The sequence below is a fragment of the Helianthus annuus genome, chromosome 4, assembly GCF_002127325.2.
Source record: "Helianthus annuus cultivar XRQ/B chromosome 4, HanXRQr2.0-SUNRISE, whole genome shotgun sequence".
Classification (NCBI taxonomy): domain Eukaryota; kingdom Viridiplantae; phylum Streptophyta; class Magnoliopsida; order Asterales; family Asteraceae; genus Helianthus; species Helianthus annuus.
Window position 1 is genome coordinate 9,726,698 of NC_035436.2, and position 15,089 is coordinate 9,741,786.

At 33.5% G+C, this 15,089-nt stretch overlaps 1 long non-coding RNA gene across 1 annotated transcript; it reads right to left on the minus strand.

The window, feature by feature from the left end:
• Positions 1 to 10,506: 10,506 nt before the first annotated feature.
• LOC118491709 lies at positions 10,507 to 11,818 on the minus strand. Its single transcript, XR_004892030.1, has 2 exons — positions 11,034 to 11,818; positions 10,507 to 10,943 (listed from the first exon to the last, which is right to left on the minus strand). It is a non-coding gene; the product is annotated as an uncharacterized LOC118491709 (long non-coding RNA).
• Positions 11,819 to 15,089: the final 3,271 nt, after the last annotated feature.

Sequence of the window (15,089 nt, forward strand, 5' to 3'; positions counted from 1 at the left end):
ACACTATTGCTTGGGGATAAAGCACTATGAAAGGAAATTAAGATGTCTGTACAGAATATAACACTATTGATTGGGGATAAAATACTATACATCTGTAAATGCTATAAAACACCAAAATCGAAGAAGGACGTAGAAAGTAAAAAAACTGTATTGTATCTGGGGAAGGTATCTGGCGATTTCATGCATTTATAATTGATGAAGAATGATGCGTAGATGATAATCTTATTGGATCTTGCAAAAAGAAAATTCAAAATTCGAATCAATCCCTATAAAAAGTCATCGCCAGTTTTTTTGGCAGTTATCTTGGAAATCAATTAAATGATAAGAGTGTAAAATCACTAATATACCCTTTTGAATTAATTAGGATAAAAGAGACTTGTCATTCCCAAATTATTTCTCACACTTCTCACAAAAGTTCCACTTTGTACAGGATCCTCTACCTCTATATATATATATATATATATATATATATATATATATATATATATATAGAGAGAGAGAGAGAGAGAGAGAGAGAGAGGAGAAGGATTCATTAGGAATCACCCTTTATTGCAAGAACCGCGAAAACCAATGTGAACATAACCAAAAATACCTTAAGAAATCTAAAAAAATCAAAAAACACTCAAATTGTTTTTTAATATTTTCTTTTAAAAAAATTTGCTATATTTCATCACTAAAAAATAAAAAATAAAATTCGAGTAACAATTATCCATGCACACGTGCATATGTATCATTTCTTTGACAAATTTCGTAATACATTACTAATATTAGATAATTGCACTTTAATTTACACTACCATTCGAAATACACTACTTTTTACATTAACAATATTAGAAATGCACATGTGCATCTATATGTATGAACATGTTACAACGTATTTTGGTACACTACTTTAAATACACTTTCACATTCACCTATCATACCATCCATAATATACTACATTACCTCATACCATCCGTAATACAATACTATTACCTCCTACCATCCATAATACAATACCATTACAAATATTTCACTTTATTACATGTAAATCAACACCCTTTATACCATCCAAACAACATATTACATCATAAAGTGACAAATATAATTAAACCATCAACCACTAGATATAACCAACCAAAAAACAAGTATATGGGCCGACTTCATTATTTAAAATCACAAACTTTTTATACCAAAACACGTTGTATTACGGATGGTAGTGTAAATGAAAGTGCATTTGTCTACTACTAGTAATATATTACGGAATTTGTCCAAGAAATTATACATATGCACATGTGCATCGATAATTGTTACTCGATTTTTTTTGTTACGTAATATAGCGATTTTCTTTAAAAGATATTAAAAAAATATAAATTTTGTGTGTCTTTTAGATTTTTTAGGTATTTTTTGTGTTCACATTAGTTCTCAAGTTTCTCGTAATAAAGGTGGTTCTCGCATGAACCCTAATGTTTGTAATGGAGAAAATGGCCAAACAAAGAAATTATTAATTTATAACTAATTGGGCTTAGACGCATATTTTTGATCATGGACCAATTGTTTTGCCTCTATTCTGCCATCGCAGCGAGTTATTAAGATGTTGAAGATTTGATTAAATGTGCAAACCTTTACGAAGAGAGTCCTAAACCTATAGCTAGTTTTGAAGAGCGATTGGTTTCACCTACATGTTAACATAATTTTTGAAATAAGGTTGTTCTAAATGACCCGGTTTCTAACTTGTTCTCGGACACGTTAATCCAGGCGTTGACCAAAGTTAGTCTTCATCTTTAGTCCAAGGTCTTCTTGTTATTTTTATGAGTATTTGCAGTGAATTATGAGTTGAGAAGTGCATATACGGGTTGAAATACGAGTTAAATTTACAACCAGAAAAGAAATAGCCAATGCAAAAGTAGCTATTTAGTCTTCATCACAAACGTTCTTGACTTTATGATTAAAGAGATGATGCAAATTGATCCATTACCCAATTAGTAAAATATTCACCATAAAAGGAAAATGGTATAACCTTAAAAGACAAAAAAACAGAACCTTGTGGTGTACCGATATACTATAGCGTTAAGAGGTGGGGAAGTGGTAAAGCAGGTGGGGAAGTAGTAAAGCGATTGAGCACTTCTATCTAAGTCACATGTTTGAATCCAGCTTCAATGGTTTTACGTTGTTAACAAACTATAAGGCCACCTGCATTTTACATGCTCCAGTTTGTTAGCATGGTATTGAAAGTTCCATGAGTTTTCAGATACTAGTCTCTAATGGTTAAAAGAATCATGATTTACGTTATGTAGAATAGTACAACGTACGAACTAGATTTGCAACTTAGATAAATATTATAAACATAAAACTGATAAAAGCATAATACTCTTAACACGAGTGATATGTTGGGGAATAAAATATTAATGATACTTCATAAAAGAAAGGCATCATAATACTTCATAAACGTAGAATCACAATTTTGTTATGAAGACAAATATATTTCCAATCACACAACCTTTACTTTATGAATACGGCATAATACTTGGCAAGTCAACGAGTCAAGGTCAATTTGGACACATTTATTAAATGGTCCATTCTTCTAAATTAAAAGAAAGAAAAAAAAAACCTTTCAACTTGTTGAGAGATATTCATGAGGATGGACCAATGTTTGAAAAAGAGAAAATAACCAAACATAGAAATTATGTATTTATACATAATTAGGCATAGATGCACATTTGCCCTAGTGAAAATGTGAATGCGAAAACTGTAATTTCGGTGTTTATAAAACCCACTAACCTTTTTTCTTCTCAAAATCGGATACATAAATAATAAAACAAGGGGCGTAGGTTAGTAGGTGCCCGAGGGTGCACCCGTCCCCTCCAATATTTCAGTTAGAAGTGTATAATTTCTGATTTTTTGTCCGAAAAAAATAAAATTATATAGGATCTCCCCAACAATTATTTTACATTTATATTTATACAATATATAAATGGGAAGTTTGTTACCACTTTAAATCTTAAAGTAAAGTTTGTTACCACTTTAAATCTTAAAGGTCGTCAGGTTGAGTTGTAATTCTTCGTTTAGGTTCATTTATCTAGTACCATTAAATATATATATATATATATATATATATATATAGGGCAATGCTCTATAAAAAACCCTTGAATTTAAGAAAACTTTGCAAACCCAATGCATGGTCTAGATTTTGCCACGTGTCCATAGTAAATATCATATTCTTTTTGTCCTTAAGGGCATTATGGTATTTTCACATCTATCTTAGATATTTTCCCCTATTTGATTTGACAATAATTAATACCCATCACATCCAAATCTACTTTCAAAACCCAAGATCCACCATTCCAAAACCTCTATTTTTTCATTAACTTCATCTCTGTGTTTCAAGATCCACCCTTTCAAAACCTCCATTTTCCATTAACTTCATATATGTTTCAAGTTCTACCCAAGATCCATTTCCATGAACTTCATTTCGGTTTCAAGATCCACCATTTCAAAACCTCCATTTCAAGATCCCCACTGACGGGAACGTCATTCGCAACAAGTTCCCTACTGACGAGGACAAGAATGATCAAGGTTTTTCATCCTTTTTTTTATAGGTTCGAGTTATTTTTTTTTCTTTTTTACACCCCTAATTCAACTTTACATGTTAATTTCTTAAAAGAAATCGAAGAACCAAGATACTGTCGAAGAATCAAGATCCTGTCAATAATAAGTTGGTTTTGATTTTTAATTGTCATTTACTTTGATTTTCGTTCTTTACAATTGGTTTTATTTTTTCCAGAATTAAGAATGTTGCCAAAAGATTAATTATTTTTCAATAGCATTGATTATTGTTTCAAAAAAAAAAAAAGAATGACGTTTATAGGTAATAAATTTCAATACTATTGATTTTAGTTTGGTTTTCATTCTTCTGGTGTTCATAAATTTTGATTTTGATTCATGGTTTACTTGTTTTGGTTTCAAGCTCGTTTGATTTTGATCCATGGATTAGTTATTTTTGTGTTAAAAATATGTGTTTGTTGGTTTGGGGAATTTTAATCTGAACAGTAACTGTTTTTTTTTTTGTTGGTTTGGTTGCCTTGTTTGGTGCTTTTTGATCTGAATAGTAACTTTTTTTGTTGGTTAGGTTGCTTTGTTTTGGGCTTTTGATCTGAATAGTAACTGTTTTTGTGCGTTATAGTACAAAAACAGACCCATAACATGTGTTAATCCCCTGTTAGAATGATATATAACGTGTGTTGATTTACAGAAACAGACCAATAAAGATATTCAATCGACAAGCTGGATGGATGTAGGCGACGCTAATGCGGGGGCATGTGTTAAAAAAAAGATATTCAATAGGTCACATTTTTTGGGAAGAAACTCTTCGTTTATTTATAACATGTGTTAGTGGTTCATGCTGTAACAGAACTCCATGATGTAACCTGACATGTGTTCATGTATAGCATGTGTTAAGCCCCTGATAGAATGATATATAACGTGTGTTAACCTTTGTTAATTTAAAAAGTGTGTACAAAGGACAAAAAGAACATGATTACTTCTTTGACCATGTGGATAAATGTAGACCATGTATTTTATTTCATTTGACTAGATTGACATTCGAAATCATTGTGAAATTCTATGAAGCCAAAGATCAAACATTGATTATGTTTTATTAACTAGATCTATGGTTGTCATTTAATTGGTATATTTATAACATTTAAATAAACCAGTAGTTCAAAAGCAAACCTCCTGAACCATGGCGCCAACATGGTACAAACACACCAAACTTTTATTTGTAATTTTCCAAACAGAGATTTCTGCATTTGTTTTCTATTTTGCTGAGTGTACAACAATGACGAAATTACGTAGGGGATGACTGAGTACGAGTGCAAAAGCAGCAACATTTGAGAATGGCACATGGTACACACAAACACAAATATAACGTGTGTAACATACGTGTTTTCATTAACATGTGTTAAGTTCCCGATATACACGAAATATAACGTGTGTTAACATGTGCAGCCAGCAGGAGGATGGCATGTAAATGTGCAATATGATTAGCGGATCACGTATTGTAACACATTTATAGGTAGCTTGGGAATAAATAAAAAGAAACGTCGTATTTATTCCTTCAATGGAAAAATGACTTTCCCCAGTAGTACCAGGGGATAGTTGGTGGCTCTTGTGTTAGTGGTTCATGTGTATAACGTGTGTTAACATGTACAGACAGCAGGAGGATGGCAGGTAACGTGAAATATGAATAGTGGACCACGTATGGTAACACATGTATAGGTAACATGGGAATAAATAAAATGAAACGCGGTAATTTTTCCTTCGATGGACAATGACTTCCAGGGGATATTTGGTGGTTCATGTGTTACTGGTACGTGTGTATAAATTCTTAGGTGGTTCATGTGTTACTGGTACGTGTTGTTGAATCCAAAAAATATCATTTTTGTTTCTCTAAGGCCGAATGGATCGCACGATGGAAAAATGACTGCCCCCAATAGTTGGTCAGATACTAACATGTGTTAGTGTACATGTAAGGTCACATTTGTTTTCATTAACATGTGTTACGTTTATGTCAGCGTTTGTTTTCATTAACATCCAGAACATTTTTAACAACACGTCCTAGATAAAATAATAAGAGTCTCACATTACATATTACTAGTAACCAAGGTTAACACACGTTATATATCGGTTAACACACGTTATATATCGTTCTAACAATGGCTTAACACAAGTTATACATGAACAGATGTCAGGTTACATCATGGTGTTCTGTTACAGCATGAACCACTAACACATGTTATAAATGAACGAAGAGTTCCTTCCCAAAAAATGTGACCTATTGAATATCTTTATTTTTAACACATGTCCCCGCATTAACGTCGCCTACATCCATCCAGCTTGTCGATTGAATATCTTTATTGGTATGTTTCTGTAAAGCAACACACGTTATATATCATTCTAACAGGGGATTAACACATGTTATGGGTCTGTTTCTGTACTATAACACATAAAAACAGTTACTATTCAGATCAAAAGCCCAAAACAAAGCAACCTAACTAACAAAAAACAGTTGCTAAAAGTTGTCTAAACAAATCATGACCCTTAATCTATTAAGATGAAACAAGATCAATGGACCACATAGAGTTTTCAAAGTTTTTTTAAAAAAGATGGGGTTTCTTATAGAGCCCACCCCTATATATATATATATATATATATATATATATATATATATATATATATATATATATATATATATATATATGGGTAAGGTTCATTGGGGAACACTAAAAAGTGGGGAACAGCGGGGAACCGGCTCAAACGAACTCCAATTGGACTAATTCCAGCGGCGTTGGAACCGGCTCGTCGACTCCTAACTAATATCTCTTAACCCTAAACCCTAAATCCTAACTCCTAAACTCTAAACCCTAAAGCTAAAAAATAAGGATAAAACCTAAGCTAAACCGTAAAATCTAAACTATAAACCCTAAAAGCTAAACCCTAAAGGCTAACCTAAAGCTAAACCCTATAGCAAAACCCTAAAGCTAAACCCGAAACCCTAAAGCTAAACTCTAAACCCTAATGCTAAACCCTAAAGCTAAACCCAAAGACTAAACCCTAAAGTTAAACCCTAAAAGCCAAACCCTAATATATTTAGGGTTTAGGGGTTATGATTTAGGGTTTAGGGTTAAGAGATCCTAGTTAGGGTTCGACGAGACGGGTTCAACGCCGCTGGAATGAGTCCAATCGGACTTCGTTTGTGTCGGTTCCCCATTGTTCCCCACTTTTTTAGTGTTCCCCAATGAACCTCACACTATATATATATATATATATATATATATATAGGGTAAAGTTCTTGTACAAATAATCTTAACATACTAAACATACAAATTGCAGGAAAACTCAAAAAGACAAGGTGACATTTTTGTAATTATCAATAACTATCAAAGTTACTCTACAAATATACCTTAAAAAACCAAACCACTCCCCCCACCCCCAAAAAAAACCTAAACCCCCCACCCCCCAAAAACCTAAAAAAAACAACCCCCCCCACCCCCTAAAAACCTAAAAAAAACCTACCCCCCCACCCCCAAAACCTAAAAAAACCTAACCCCCCCCACCCCCCACCCCCAAAAACCTAAAAAAAACCTAACCCCCCCCCCCCACCCAAGCTAAAATGCTAAAAACTAAACCTCCCAAAAAACCTAAAAAAATAAAAAAAAACACAAATTATTTTATTTTATTTTTTTAACATTTTTTATTAAAAAATTCGCTACTTTTAGTAGCAGCCAAAAAAAAATGTTTTTTTTTCCTAACGAAATGTAGAGATTTTTTAATAAAAAATGTTAAAAAAAATTTGTGTTTTTTTAGGTATTTTTGGTTGTAACTTTGATAGTTGGTGATAATTACAAAAATGCCACCTTGTCTTTTTGGTTTTCCTTCAATTTGTATGTTTAGTATGTTAAGATTATTTGTATTTGATCTTTTGCCTATATATATATATATAGGATAAGGATCATTACAGAACATTAAATATTGCGAGAACAAAAAGAACAACTCTAAATCACTAAATTTTGGGATCTAAGGTTTATATTTCTTAAATTTTATGTTTCTTACATTTATATGTGTATTATATATACATTAAAAAAATCATCTATTTTTCCCTACTCATAGTCTACATACAGGTAAGTAATTTAGCCTACACATAACCTACATGTGTGTAGGTTATTTAAAAACTGAAGTTTTTTCATATTTTATTTTAAATTCTAGTGTGAGATAAAATAAATCTTACATTTATAATATTTTTATTTAGCATTTAGGTTTTTAGGATTGAAAAAAAATGAGTGATTCATTTTGTTCTGTGTGTTCTCGCAATATTTAGTGTTCTGCATAGAACCTTCCCCTATATATATATATATATATATATATATATATATATATATATATATATATATATATATATATATATATATATATATATATATATATATATATATATATATATATATATAGGGGATCGCTAAAATGAAAACCACCTCTAGTTGTAAAAACCATGAGAACCACTTTATGGCCCTTAGATCAACTAGATGGATGGATGTGATTAAAAGTAGTTAATATTAATATTAAAAGCTTTTTTCTTATTATGTCTTTAATATTATAATACAAAAGGGTATTTAAGTAAAATAACTCTATTTTGTCTTTTTATATATATTAATTTTAAATTACTTTTTTGTCCTATTCATTAATTACTTTTTATTACTTTTAAACATAATTTCTTTATTAAAAACATTTTTAAATTCAGATTTTTTTAAAAGATTTTTAAACTTTTTACAATTTAAGTTTTACGTTAAACTTTTTATGTTTTTTTGACGCGCCGTTTTTAACGCCATTTTTTAACGCGCCGTTTTTTCAAGCGTAACGCGCCGTTTTAATGCTGTTTTTTAACGCCGTTTTTAACGCGCCGTTTTTTACGCGCCGTTTTTCACGCGCCGTTTTTACGCGTCGTTTTTTTTAAGGCGTCGTTTTTCTCAATCGGCGTTTTTTTAACATGCCGTTTCTAACGCGCCGTTTTTTAACGCGCCGTTTTTTAACGCGCCGTATTTAACGCGCCGTTTTTTAACGCGCCGTTCTCAATCGGCGTTTTTAACGCGCCGTTTTTTAACGCCGTTTTTAACGCGCCTTTTTTTAACGCGCCGTTTTTTAACGCGCCGTTTTTCACGCGCCGTTTTTCACGCGCCGTCTTAACGCGCCGTTTTTTAAAGGCTTCGTTTTTCTCAATTGGCGTTTTTTTAACGCGCCGTTTTTTAACGCCGTTTTTTACGCGCCGTTTTTTAAGTCGTCGTTTTTCTCAGTCGGCGTTTTTTTAACGCGCGTTTTTTACACGTTTTTTACGGGCCGTTTTTTTCCACATTTTTTAACGCGACAAATTTTTTACACGCTTTTTACACGCCGTTTTAACGCGCCGTTTTTCCGAAGTTTTTTAATGCGCCGTTTTTTTGAAGTTTTTTAACGCGCCGTTTTTCTGAAGTTTTTTAACGCGCCGTTTTTTTACGCGTTTTTACGCGCCGTTTTTTCAAGCGTCGTTTTTTTAAAACGCGCCGTTTCTCCACGTTTTTTAATGCGTCTTTTTTTTACACGCCGTTTTAAACGCGCCGTTTTTTCACTTTTTTTAACGCGCCCCTTTTTGTACACTTTTTACGTTTTGCGTTAAAAATTTAAAATTTTTACGTTTTACGTAAAAGTTTTTACGTTTTACGTAAAACTTTTTACGTTTTACGTAAAACTTTTTACGTTTTACGTTAAAAATTTAAACTTTTTACGTTTTACGTAAAAGTTTTTACGTTTTACGTTAAAATTTTCACGTTTTACGTTAAACTTTTTACGTTTTATGTTTTACGTAAAACTTTTTACGTTTTACGTAAAAACTTACGAAAAAGTTTACGTAAAATTTACGAAAAAAATTTACGAAAAACTTACGAAAAAGTTTACGAAAAACTTTTTACGTTTTACGTTTTACGTAAAACTTACGAAAAAATTTACGTAACACTTTTTACGATTCACGTTTTTACGTTTTACGATAAAAAGTTTACGGTTTACGTTAACAAGTTTACGGTTTATTTTTTTTTACAAAAACGTTTTTACGCAAAACCGAACGCAACAGAAAATCGCCGTTTTTTTACGTTAATTTTTTTACGTTTTAACGCGCCATTTTTTTACGTTTTACGTTAAAATTTTTACGTTTTAACGCGCCTTTTTTTTACGTTTTACATCAGAAAGTTTACGTTTTACGATAAAAAAGTTTACGTTTTAACGCGCCGGTTTTGTTACGTTTTACGCGCCGGTTTTTTACGTTAACTTTTTTTACGATTTACGTGCCGGTTTTTTACCTCAACATTTTTAACGTTTTTACGTTTTACGTGCCGGTTTTTTATGTTTTATTGTTTACGTTTTACGTTTTACGTAAACTTTTTACGTTTTATGTTTTACTTTTTACGTTTTACGTTTTACGAAACACTTTTTACGTTTTTACGTTTTACGTAACACTTTTTACGTAAAACTTTTTACTGTTGCGTAAACCTTTTAACGTTTTACGTAAAACTTTTTACATTTTACGTTTAACGTTTTTACGTTAAAAAGTTTACATTTTACGTTAAAAAGTTTACGGTATAACTTTTTTTTTACAAAACATTTTTACGCAAAAAACGAATGCACCCAGAAATCGCAAACTCTGGAGGTGTCTCGGATATATTGTTATCATCATCGACTAGGGGGGGGGGGAATAAAAAACCAACAACATCAAAACAAAGTGTATCTCGAAAAAAAAAACGGGGTTCGGCTCAGATTAACGTTTTACGTAAAACTTTTTACTGTTGCGTAAACCTTTTAACGTTTTACGTAAAAATTTTTTACGTTTTACGTAAAACTTTTTACTTTTTTGGAATTCGGGTTTTTACGAAAAACGGACAGAGTTTCCTCTATTTTTGGACGATCCCGACAACTAAAGTGTCGATTTATTTTCAAAATTCAAATCAATTACTCAAAATATAACAATATATATAAACTCTTCGTCAAGTATATTAATATGTAAACTAATACTTAATCGAATATGGTCGAGCTCGGTCGCGTATAGCTATAATAAAATCTAAAAAACCGTGTAAACTAATCTAACTAGCCTAATAATAACAACTCGCTATGTTTAAGTTGTTACCCGGTCCTGAGTTGACCGCGTTTAACCGTTGTTGAACAGTTGACCGAATCGTTGACCAAACCCGAAGCTTGATCCGATACCCGAACTCGAAGCGAGAACCCGAATTTCTGCCGAACCAAAATCTGACTTGCACAATCCACGACCCAAACACTCCCCAAATCTGAACCGAGAACAAAAACCATCACCCGAACCGAGCTATGATCCGAGCTATCGTCTAATCTGAACCGATCCTGACATAATCCGAGCCAACATAACCAATCCCCTGTTCATCATCATCATCATGCATCATCATCTTCACATAATCATCAACAGAAAGATAAAAAAGAAAATAGGGGTAAAAATGGGTATTTACCGGTGTTATGTCGAGGAAACGTCAAAACGGATAAGAAAAAAAGATAATCTAGAAAAGCAAGTTCCCTCAAAATGGATACATATGTTGTGACCTTTGCCCATAATATGATGCCACTTTCAACTATTGCAGCATAGAAGTTTTCGTTTTTGGTTCAATGACTAAGATTGTAGTACTACTAATGAAATGTCTAAAGTACCATTTCATTTATACCAGGACCAGTTTATTGACCCGGATCCGACTGAGCCACGAAACCCGATCCACCCGAAACTAATCCGAATGCCAAAAATACCCATCACCATTAGCGATGCTGTCGGCACATCGTCGCTGACCAATTGCCGGCAGACTTCGCTGCCACCATGTCCGCCGTCATCAACACCCCGTACATCATCGGCCACCACCAAGTTCCACCTGAAACCACCACCCACTGGCCGAAGCATCATCGGATCTTAAAAAAAGTCAAAAGAAAAGAAGAGTTATGAGGAGTTATCGGAAAAAAAGGAACCGCCAGAGGATTATCACCGCCGTCAGCAACATCATCATCATCATCAGACATACGAAGAAGGGGGTGCTCGCCAGAGAAATGAACGACCGGTAAATGTTTCGTTTTTCTCCGTCGTTTCCCTCTCTCTCCTAACTACCTCTCTCTCTCTCTGCTTCTATGCTGTGTGCCGCCGTACGCCACCACCGAACCAGGTAAGGCCCCAGCAACCGCACCACCACTAGACTCTGAACCTCTAACCTTTAACGCGCCGGTTTTTAACGTTTTACGCGCCGGTTTTTTACGTTTTACGTAAAACTTTTTACGTTTTACGTAAAACTTTTTACGTTTTACTAAAAAAAATTTACGTTTTACATTTTACCTAAAACTTTTACGTTTTACGCGCCGGTTTTTTACATTAACATTTTTTTACGTTTTACGCGCCGGTTTTTTACGTTTTACGCGCCGGTTTTTTACGTTTTACTAAAAAAATTTTACGATTTACGTTTTACCTAAAACTTTTTACGTTTTACGAAAAACTTTTTACGTTTTACGTAAAACTTTTTACGTAAAACTTTTTACGTTTTACGTTTTACAAAAAACTTTTTACGTTTTACGTAAAACTTTTTACGTTTTTACGTTAAAAAGTTTACGGTTTAACTTTTTTTTTTTACAAAAACGTTTTTACGCAAAAACGTTTTTTTACAAAAAATTTTTTACGCAAAACCGAACCCAACAAACAAAAATCAAAAGAAGGAGTGGATTCTTGAAAAAAAAAACGAAGTTTTGGCTCAGATTTTCCGATAATCAGAGGCTGCAAAGTGGGGTTGCAGGTTCGAAAACCTACCCTCCGCCGTCCTTGTCGCGCCATCGTCATCAAAATCTACGATTTTTTTTCTCATCATCCCCGCCCAAACCAACGGATCAAAACCCACACAATCAAGAATACAAATCAAAAACAGAAATCAAAGAACCCAATTCAAAGCCCTAAACATATCAAAAATACCCATCAGAATCAAGAAGACAACTCAACCCCCAATTCGGGCACTATCGGCGCCACAGGGCACCATCGGCACCACCGGGCACCATCGGCACCACCAAGAACCATCGACCACTTTCAATCGGCCACCTGTAAAAATAAAACAAACCCCCAGAATCAAGCAAACCACCCCACCGGCGGAACAACAACCCCCAATCGAGCACCATCAAACCAACCGTCACCCACCACTGCCGCCACTGCCGCCACACCATCAAACCCATCGCCGTCGCCACCAACCCCCAACATTATAAACAACCAACACCGTCACTGAGTCTAAGACGACTCAAGCCTGCTTAACAAAACCAACAAGAATATAAAAAAACTTGAATTAAAAAAAAAACAAGATCTCTATTAAAACAATTATCACCAGTTATTGCCTTCAACCAACACCAAACCCACTGCCGTCACTGAGTCTAGATGCTTCAAGGGTTTTTATTTTCAAAAAAAAAAAACAAATCATTCTGACTAAATCTAATAAATAACATCATAACAACAAAACCTTTCTAAATAACATCGAATACCTTGTTGAATCGGCAGACCTGATCACCACCCCGTCTCTCTCTCTCTTCGCTTGACGTCGGAAGCTCACCGCCACCGCGCCGGAAAAAAAAAGAGGGAGGAGGTGGTTGTAGGGTGAGGTTGTCTTAATGGGGAGAAGAAGGATGATGGTGTGTGACGGAGAAGTCGCCGGTGAACGGGGAGAAGGAGGATGATGGTGTGTGACGGAGGTTGTCGGTGGGTTTTTTGGGGTTTGCCGGAGGTGCTGGGCGCCAGAGTACCGGCTGACATCCGGCTCCGGTCGCCGGTGAGATATAGGGTTTACCGGCTGAAGAAGAACCCATCTGCATCACCATCATGCTATGAAAGTATGAATGAATGATCTTCATTTCTTAAATAAATAATCTTGAACCCTTTAAAGTAATTAGCTGTTCAACTTTGAAAATTTGAAACCAAACTCAAGATTTTGACTTTCTGGTGTATGAAGATAGAATGAATGATGCTTATGTTTGCTTTAGGTTAAAGTGAGAGATGAGGAGGATTTAAAAGCGTGATTGTGAAGTGAAAGAGGAGAGAGACAGTTAAGAAGAGGAAAGTGACATTTCTGGTGGCATTAATGAAGAGAGAGGGTGAGAGATTAGACATTTGGGGTAAAAGACCAAAACACCCTTTTAGTTGGCATAATCTGATTGGTTGAAAGTGGTTCTCGCGGTTCTTACAACTGAAGGTGGTTCCTATTTTAGCGGCTCCCTATATATATATATATATATATATATATATATATATATATATATATATATATATATATATATATATATATATATATATATATATATATATATATATATATAGGGGATCGCTAAAATGAAAACCACCTGTAGTTGTAAAAACCATGAGAACCACTTTATGGCCCTTAGATCAACTAGATGGATGGATGTGATTAAAAGTAGTTAATATTAATATTAAAAGCTTTTTGTCTTATTATGTCTTTAATATTATAATACAAAAGGGTATTTAAGTAAAATAACTCTATTTTGTCTTTTTATATATATTAATTTTAAATTACTTTTTTGTCCTATTAATTAATTACTTTTTATTACTTTTAAACATAATTTCTTTATTAAAAACATTTTTAAATTCAGATTTTTTTAAAAGATTTTTAAACTTTTTACAATTTAAGTTTTACGTTAAACTTTTTATGTTTTTTTGACGCGCCGTTTTTAACGCCGTTTTTTAACGCGCCGTTTTTTTTACGCGCCGTTTTAATGCTGTTTTTAACGCCGTTTTTTAACGCGCCATTTTCAACGCCGTTTTTTACACGTTGTTTTTCACGCGCCGTTTTTAACGCACCGTTTTTTTACGCGTCGTTTTAACGCGCCGTTTTTTAAGTCGTCGTTTTTCTTAGTCGGCGTTTTTTTAACGCGCGGTTTTTTACACGTTTTTTACGCGCCATTTTTCCCACGTTTATTAACGCGCCAAATTTTTTAGACGCTTTTTACATGCCGTTTTAACGCGCCGTTTTTCCGAAGTTTTTTAATGTGTCGTTTTTTTGAAGTTTTTTAATGCGCCGTTTTTCCGAAGTTTTTTAACGCGTCGTTTTTTACGCGTTTTTACACGCCGTTTTTTCAAGCGTCGTTTTTTTAAAACGCGCCGTTTCTCCACGTTTTTTAATGCGTCGTTTTTTTACACGTCGTTTTAAACGCGCCCTTTTTTCACTTTTTTTAACGCGCCCCTTTTTGTACACTTTTTACGTTTTGCGTTAAAACTTTAAACTTTTTATTTTTTTACGTTAAACTTTTTACGTTTTACGTAAAACTTTTTACGTTTTACGTAAAACTTTTTACAGTTTACGTTAAAAATTTAAACTTTTTGCGTTTTACGTTAAAATTTTCACGTTTTACGTGAAACTTTTTACGTTTTACGAAAAACTTATGAAAAAGTTTACGTAAAACTTACGAAAAAAATTTACGAAAAACTTACGAAAAAGTTTACGTAAAACTTACGAAAAAACTTTTTACGTTTTACGTAAAACTTTTTACGT